The sequence below is a fragment of the Miscanthus floridulus genome, chromosome 9 (assembly GCF_019320115.1).
Source record: "Miscanthus floridulus cultivar M001 chromosome 9, ASM1932011v1, whole genome shotgun sequence".
Classification (NCBI taxonomy): domain Eukaryota; kingdom Viridiplantae; phylum Streptophyta; class Magnoliopsida; order Poales; family Poaceae; genus Miscanthus; species Miscanthus floridulus.
The window spans coordinates 138,453,845-138,462,837 of NC_089588.1; the positions used below are offsets into that span (position 1 = coordinate 138,453,845).

At 44.3% G+C, this 8,993-nt stretch overlaps 1 long non-coding RNA gene across 1 annotated transcript; it reads right to left on the reverse strand.

Annotated features, from left to right (window-relative positions):
- Positions 1–6,410: 6,410 nt before the first annotated feature.
- LOC136483078 (uncharacterized) lies at positions 6,411–8,993 on the reverse strand. Its single transcript, XR_010765300.1, has 3 exons — positions 8,125–8,993; positions 7,808–7,984; positions 6,411–6,821 (listed from the first exon to the last, which is right to left on the reverse strand). It is a non-coding gene; the product is annotated as an uncharacterized lncRNA (long non-coding RNA).

Here is an 8,993-nt window from a genome sequence, read left to right on the forward strand (position 1 = left end):
ATCCATACATTACCATTCAAACGAATGGCATCCATACAATAGCACGCCGTATGGACGACGAAAGTAAAATTTTCAATAAAGTACATCCCCCAAAGTTAGTACTTAGATAGCCACCTAATAGTCCTTAACTGGGCATAAAGGAAGATGTCGCTAGCATAGTTTTGCGAATAAGTTTTGACAAATTTGCTTGTAGCTGAAGTTTTAGTTAAAATAGACCTTTTAAAACCAAAACTTAGCTTTTAAAACTATGTACCTGACAGTATTTTGCTTAATCTCGCTCTGATACCAGTTGTGACAGAACCGCCCAATTTATACAAGATCAAGTACGGTTGTCCACGCTAACACGTTGACACACCCATACTTTCACTCATATAAACTCGGTAGTCCGCCGAGTGTCCCGAAAGACCTCAGTAAATCAACATCACAACCAAGATCGCGTGATTAAACAAATACACATCACATACATCGAGTTGCAGCGGAAATAATATTACAAAGGGGTTAACAAATAATAGTACAAGTTTGGGTTTCAAAACCGCTTAGTGAAAACAACATAGCTTTCAAATGATTACATTAATATAAGTTCCAAATATAGTGCTAGCATAAGTGACATCATCCGACAAAAGCATATAGATGAGAAGTAAGTATAGAATCACCGAGCCCACCGGTGGTTAGCCACCATCATCAACAGGTCGAGAACATCACCTGCAACAAGGTGGGATAAACCCTGAGTACTCGAATGTACTCAGCCAGACTTACCCGTCGTAAACCAGAAATAAAATGACACCAAGGGTTATGCAAGGCTTTCTTTAGTGGGCTAGCTGACTTGTTTGCGAAAAGCATAAGCTATCATGGAGAAACCATTTTAAGTACTTTGCATCATCTTTATTATGGCCTATCCATCTAGGTAAGCACCTGTACTATAGCAATCACTTGATTAACCAATAACATCCAGTTACCAATTTAGATTTAGCATATCCCATATCATCCAGATAACCATCATTGTTCCATAATAATTACTACGATGAAGTAACTCGAGTCAAGTGCTCACTATCCAGGAGCGATGGCGATTCGAATCGATTCCTAACCAGCTGGTGATTTATTCCTTACACAAACCTCACTCACCCGCTAAAGTGAGATATTGATCACCGAGTCAACTTTCTAGGAATCTCGAGTTTGCCAGGAACCACATGTACCCAGGGGCCGACCGACTGCACTTTGGTCTTATCATCTCGCCCCCGTGTCCTACCACACCTGCTCCGGCACAGTGCGCTGCGGGCAATCTACTCGGCCTGAAAAATCTCCCAGCTTCGCGGTCGGAAGGTACTTTATCCGGCCAGCTAAATGTAAGGCATGCGTTCAACATGACTCGAGGCCCAACAACGGTCGGTCCTTAATCGACACAGACGGAAACTAACAGCACCCCAGAACCCTGTCTGGTTGCCTCCAACTTTTCCGTCCGGTCTCCAATTATCCATCACACATGGTTAATTCCAGGATATCATTCTTTTCATGGCTAAATTCTTTCAGTAACCACCTATAAATGTAGGTGATCGGATATCACCGATCGCTACCGGTCTAAGCAAGGCTAAGCAGTTATTCGATCCTGACCTAATAGGGTAAAAAGGTAATAAGGTAGGCAAGGATAGTAATAAATGCATCAACGGTTTCAATCAACTCCTACAACTTAATGCAACAATATATAACTCATATATAGAAAGAATTGCTTTTATAAATTAGGAGACTTATAATGCTCCGGGGCTTGCCTGGGATTCGCCACAAGTCAGTTCAGTTAGCCTGCACCATCCTGGTAACATCTCCGGTTCTAGCATTCGCTTAGTCCTTCCATCTTCGGGACAGATCCATCAAACACCGTCTTCGGGTTTGGCTCCAACATCATGTCCTTCACGTGGTTCATCTAGCGTACCTAGATGAGATGCAATATGCAAGTGTATGAATATGAAGAATAGTACCATGAGATGCATCACAAAATAGCAAGCAAGGACAAGCATAGTTTACACTCACACTTAAGTACTTTGCGAGGCTTAACTTAACCATCACACAATCTATCATGCTAAGATGGCAAAGAAGACGACAACACCAAGCATGACACAAGTTTTCTCAAGATCTCAGGTGCTCTAACTCAGTCATCACTCAAGGCATAAGTCACACTTAACAATATACAAGCAAACACTATAATTGGACTCTGCCAATTTCTGGACATGCAAACAGTAGCTACAAGATTTAGCTATAACTGGAGTTACACAAATCCAAATGACTTGCAAGAAGACATTATGAAAATCTTATGAAATTGTCTACAATTCATATTTAAACCTATCAGCATGATTCCAAAGTTAACTAGGTTAAACAGGCACATTTATCAAAGCTGGTCCAGCAATTCCAGAAAGCTACAATTTTTGAAGACCAACTTAGAACAGTCATAACTCACAAACTACTTGGCCACGTGCCATGAAAATTTAACACAAGCTAGTTAGGTGAGTTATCTACAACTTTCTTATTATCATCTTAAGATGATTCTACAGTTAGAAGGGTCAATTAATCCAATAATTGCATCGCTATCCAAAACATAGACAGAAACTGACATGCCACTTTAAACAACTATAAATGGAGTTATATAGGTCCAATAAATGTGGTTCTAGACTTTTTAGAAAGCTTGTCAAATTCTAAACAACTTTGTTGTAAACACCTAAAGCAAATTCTACTATTAAGAAGGCCCCACAATACCAACAAGGTAACCCTGTCAGAGTTTGGGCAGAAACAGCCACTGATATTTAAGTAAGTATAACTCAAGATCTACTTAACCAAAAATCATGATATTTAGCTTTTTGAAAAGCTTAATAAAAGTACTACAACTCATGTCTTATCACAAAGTCATGATTCATAACCTAACTAGGCCAATTAATTTAATCTTGCAGGCCTATTCAGAATAAGGGTAAGGCAATACAGACAATTTGTTATTTTTATAGATCTTAAACTATCAAGCCTAAAATACTGAAATTTTTACCAGACATCACTAATCACATCAGTAAGACTCCATAAAAATTTCACATTTATTTGAGTAAAATAACTGCAGTTATAAAAAGAACAAGACATGACTAGCATTGAGAACCTAACTGCCTAAATCAATTTTTACAGCTAAACCTTTAAACTAAAGCATGTAATATTATTGATCTAGTACATAGAGAATTTCACAAGGATTCCAAAAAGTCCTCATTTTCTATTTTACGATTTTTGTACGAATTACTACGAATTATCAAAGTGGAGCATTCAAATCTGCAAAAATCAGAAAGAAAAGGAATCTAAATCTTGCATCGAGGACCCTGAAGTTTCCACAAATAAAACCCGAACGAACGGATCCTTTACTGCACTATTCATCAGAGTCACTGTCTATTCACTTAACCCCCTCCCTTTTACCCTATTGTCGCACGAGGTCCTTCTTCTTCCTCTAGAGCAGAGCACGTCGGGCTCCAGCCCGTGCCGACGGCGGTGGAGGACGTCTGCGGCAAGGGAGAGGCGCTGTGGAGGCGCGGTGGTAGGGCGCACCTGTAGAAGGTCTTACCGTGGCCGGTGACGGCCCATGGCCTCCTGGCCACGTGCGTGGGTGGCCTAGCGGTGGCCGCGCCGGCAGTAGCGACGAGCCAGCGGCGAACGGCGGTGGAGAAGGGTTGCGCAGTTGGGGAGTCGGTCGCGGAGCCGTAGGCATACTCGGTGGTGGCGCTGGAGGGCAGCAGGAGAAGGAGCAGCGGCGGCAGTGGAGTTCGTCCACGACGGCCATGGCTGCCGCGCGCTGGCACGCGCGCAGGCGCGCGGTTGGAGCGAGAGAGGCGATGGGGAGCCAGAGGGAGTGAGCGGGAGTGGAAGGGGGAGCCTCAGGCGCTCAGTTATGGCGGAACAGGGACGCAGGGGCGAGGATGCACGCGGCAGCAAAGCTCGGCAATGGTGGGGCGCGCTCTGGTGCATGGCCGCCACGAAGTCATTTCATCGAGTACGTGGCACGCGTTGCTGTGCCCGACTTGGAGTCCGTTTTTGGCATATTCGGTGCAGATTCAGACCTTGGCGCCTATAGAAAAGTTGCTGTCCTCAGAATGCTCTTCGACTTTGATTAAGGGTGCTCGGCCATTAGGCTGTTGGATTAGCATATAATTAGTACTAAACTTGATAGTGTCAGTGATTTGACAGTGACAAGCAAACATCCAAAATTGATGATCGAAATGAAATGCAACTGGTGCCATCTTCTTGTATGTTCTTCCCCATCATGTAAGCTCCAACTTTTACATTTGGATCAACTGAAGTTGCTTAGCAAAATTTGGAGAACGCGGAATGTCATCGTCGAGGCCCAAGATTTCAGACTTAGGTCTACAAACAGCGGTAGTTTCAATCTTGTAACCTCTGTTTGCATCATCTACAAACTGAACTAGGGCATACTCCAAAAACAAACTATGTTGTACTCAAAACAAAGAACAACTTTTATTAAAGGATCAAGGTCTGGATCAGCTCAGTTTGCAAGATATAAAGCTCCAAAGTAGGGTACCCGCAGTCCAACCTCAGTTAGGACTTAGCCAAATTCCTAGGCTCCAAAACAGCACTGTATTGAATCTTGTGAGTTCCATTTGACTAGGTTAGAGGCCAAAATAACTCTTGACCTTTAAACAAAGTTTGTTCTACATGATATGGACTACAACTTTCATTTAAGGTCCAACCTCAAAACTGGTATAGAACCTACTGTTCTACTTTGACCAAAGTAGGATCACGATGAAGCTTAAATTATCCTTTTTGATCCATTGGAGCGTTTTCGTGGCATTTGCCCAACATGAACCTTTCATGACTTTTGTTGTAGAGTTCATCTAGAGTCATTTGGGCATGGTTGCAAAATTTGGTTGATGATCGAGAATTCCCTTCACTTTATAAAATAATCCAAGCAACGACATAACTCGTCATTTCATGTGACTTCTTGATTCCAAACTTCACAAAACTTTTCCATGGATCAATATAGGTGGTTATTGATGTGAGACACATGAAGATATTCCAATAACACCACCCAAGCATATATCTTGAAAAGGGGTCTATAGGCGAGCAAAGGTGCAATCTCCAAGTTTAGGTTGGGGCTCGTTTCTATAGGTTTGACCTTGACATCTTCATCATCACTTAATATACCATGTTTTAGCTCAAACCCATTGCTTAACTGGTGGCAAACACCTGGGGTGTTACACAAGCTTTCTCATAGTCCTCGTTGGAGCCCCTCACAAGGAATCCCTCGCAAGGGCCAAGCTCTCGGTCGGATAACTTCGTGGATAGTCTCGGGCCTTCCCCACGCGCAAGTGGGTCTCCGACGTGCCTTTTGGCAAGCCTCTCCCGGATGCTTCCCGCCGTCTTCACTATCAAGCTTCCGACCGAAACGCCGCGGGCCTTGTTCCCTATGGTACACGGTGGCGGCCACACCACAAACGCGGTTGGTGTGATCTCATAAGACTATAAGCCCCTCCGATATACAACAATGGTGCACGCAAGCACTGGGTATTAAGAGGTATGCAAACCTCACTAAACACTAGGCCTAAACCTAGAGCAAGCGCATAAGCGATGGTCTAATCAACCTAAGCACTTTGTAAAAGCACCTATGCTAATCACCTAATGAAACACTAGGCACTATGCAAGTGGAGATCACTAAAATGATGTATCAACACCCTTGATATATTTTCTCAACTCCACACCTCTCAAATGGCTGGTTGGGGTTGTATTTATATGCCCCACTGAGAAAGTAGCCGTTGGGGACAAAGTCCTGCTTTTCTGCTACTGACCGGACGCTGATCATGTCCTGACCGGATGCGTCCGGTCGTCCCAACCGTTAGAGCTGCGATCAACTAATCGGACGCTGCCAGCATCCGATCACTTACCACCGGACGCGTCCGGTCATAATTTCACCGCTCTGGAACCTCTCTGTACTCGATCGGACGCTGCAGTCCTACGTCCGGTCGATTTGCCACCAGCATTCGGTCTAGCATCCGGTCGCTACTACTGATGCCTGTTGCCGAGCCTCTTGATCGGAGCATCCGGTTGCTTTCCGCCAACGTCCGGTCCAACGTCCGGTCAACTCTGTGAGCTCGTTTCTTCGCGATCTTGCGTATGGCTTGGTTTCTATCTTCGTGCTTGGACTTTGCTTGATATATTAGGTCTTCTCTTGTGCTCCTAGGGTCTTGCTTATGGTGTTGATCATCGGATCATCACGTCGCCTTCGTCCAAGTCACGTCTTGCACCCTATTGGACAACAAAACAATCACTTGTAAATTCATTAGTCCAATTTGGTTGTGTTGGTCATCAAACACCAAAATCCAAAGTAAATGGGCCTAGGGTCCATTTTCCTTATAGTTAGCACTCTTTTCACCATGCCACTCGATCCTAGCACGTATGCAAAGTTAGATCGCTCAAGTGGCACTAGATGACCAATATACAAACACGTTTGCCCCTCTTAATAGTACGACCATCTATCCTAAATCTGGTCATCAACTTCTCTACACGCCTATGATCGGTGAAATAAAATGCCATAGGTTATACATTTACCTTGCGCATTCCATTCCACTAAGGGGTGTTTAATTAATAGAAGAACAATGCATAGAAACCCATAAAACCCTTCCCACTTGATGAGACAATTATTACAAACATCGTAATGACCCCAACCCATCAACTAGATAACGATCACACTACACCACCGCCGCAAACAAAGGAAGTCGTGGACGTCGCAAGCCATGTCCTATGTCCAAGCCACCGTTTACCTCTCACACCAAATGGACGAATTCATTTCAGCCATCCTACATCACAACAAAGGCATATAGAAACATGTTTTAGTAGGCGTAGAAACCTTACAGCGGCAAAACAAGAATATAAACATATTTAGCAGGCACAGACGATAAAAGAAAGGCATAGAAAAATGTTTTAATAGGATAAAAAACCTTACAGGGTAAGAAAGGCATAGAAACATCTTTTAGCAGGCACAGAAACATACTTAAATTAATGTTTGCTACATTAATGCAAAAATCATGACAAAAAAACTAGAAAAAAATTATAGCTTGCTAGATGTGACCAACAGATCATACAATGAAAGTACACGAAAACAAACTGCAAGAGTCATTATTGATAATTGTATAGAAATATGTAACACCAAAGTATAGAAATGTCATCTAGTGATGTATAGAAGTCTTCCAAGAATACATGGATAATTATTAATACAATGTATAGAAATGTGCTCCGACATTAAATATAAATGTGCTTCGATAATGTATAAAATTGTGTTCCAACAATGTATAAAGTGTTCTCCATCATTGGATACAAATTCCAGATGATTTCTTGCTTACACTGTTGGCTTAAGAAGCATAGAAATAAAAAAAAATCAAAGTACATGAAAACAAACTGCGAGAATTATTATTTATCTAGTATTTTTAGAAACCTGCACTGACCATCATAAATAAATATTTTATTCAGTCAAATTGTCAAATCATAATTGCTATGCATAAAAACTTATGTATGCAAGCACATAAACAATTTGTCTCTAAATGGACACATCAATATTGCATATAAAACCATGCTTGCTTGCATTGCTAGCTCTTCATTTGCCGCAACCCCATGTTCCTTCAAAGCTGCGACCAAATCGATTTAAAATATGACATAGCAACTATGGCTTAAAAAGCAACTACTTCCTCTCAACTGCATAAATTCTTGTTCATGCAAAAAACAATGGTTGCTTGCTTACACGGTTGGTTCAAGATGCATAGAAATAAAAAATAAAATGCACATAAACCTTGCTGTGACCCAGGCGAGAGGCGAGGTTGGATCCGCAAGGGGAAGGGGCCATTTTCGCCATCGGTGAGGGAGAGGGGAGGGGCGCCGTGGCAAGCGGAGCCACGGGGTGGAAGGCAGGGGCCGTCGTGGTTACTGTAGATGACGCCGAGAGGGCAGTACATGGCCACCAGGAGATCTTCAGCAATTAGTGACGCCGTGTCACTTGCCGCCAACAATAATGTATAGAAATATGCTTCGATAATGTATAGAAATGTGCTCCAATAATGCATAGAAATTTGTTCCAACAATGTATAAAAAGAAGCATGAATAACTAACGATATGCAGTGAAAGATTGCAGCAAGACGATGGCCTTCTTGCCCTGGATGTGACGCCTTGCTGTGGCGGGCCAAAACTTTGCACCTTGGCTATGAATCCCACGTATTGCACTCAAATCTTAGCAACTAGCAGACGGGCTACGCATTTCAACAAACACCTTCATTCAAACTATCAAAATCAAGTGTCGAACACCCGCAGGGCATAAAAATCAATTTCTGGATACCTGCTAGTATCTCCATCCCATTGGTCGGAGTAGCCTGCTAGTCACTCGAGCTAGAGAAGCTCGACGGCAATGAGCACCTGCAGCTTCACCTTTGATGGCAACTATTGCTACCGCCTACCGACCAGATCTGAGGGGGCTCGGCCTCCTGCCTGCTGCCGATGGGATCTAAGGAGGGCCTACTGGGCGACGAGCATCGGAGTCAGAGGAGGGCCTACTGGGCGACCTGTACGTGTTGGGGTCAGTGGAGGGCCTACTGGGCAATGTGCGCCAGAAGCCCGGAACCGGAGGGCGAGTTACCGGACACCGAGCTTGCACTCCGACGCAGGCCGCATGGGCCAAGCTTCCTGCTGCGACGCCTCACACCTCCTCGCACCTCCTGCAGCAGAGCCGCACCGCCGCCGCTACCCAAGACCCGTCGTGGCACGTGTATCTGGCTGCGTCGATGCCGGGGGCCACGCATCTGGCGTCATGGTGGGGAGGCGCCGCCGTGAGCCGTGGTGGGGAGGGGCGCCGGGATGCAGCGCGGCCACGCGAGGTGCCCGGACCCCATCTACATGTAGATGCGGGAGACGAGGGGCGAGTCGAAGTGGACGACCTCCCGTATGGGATTTTCGTTGCGCCAGGCCTGCTTCAGCACCGGACCTCC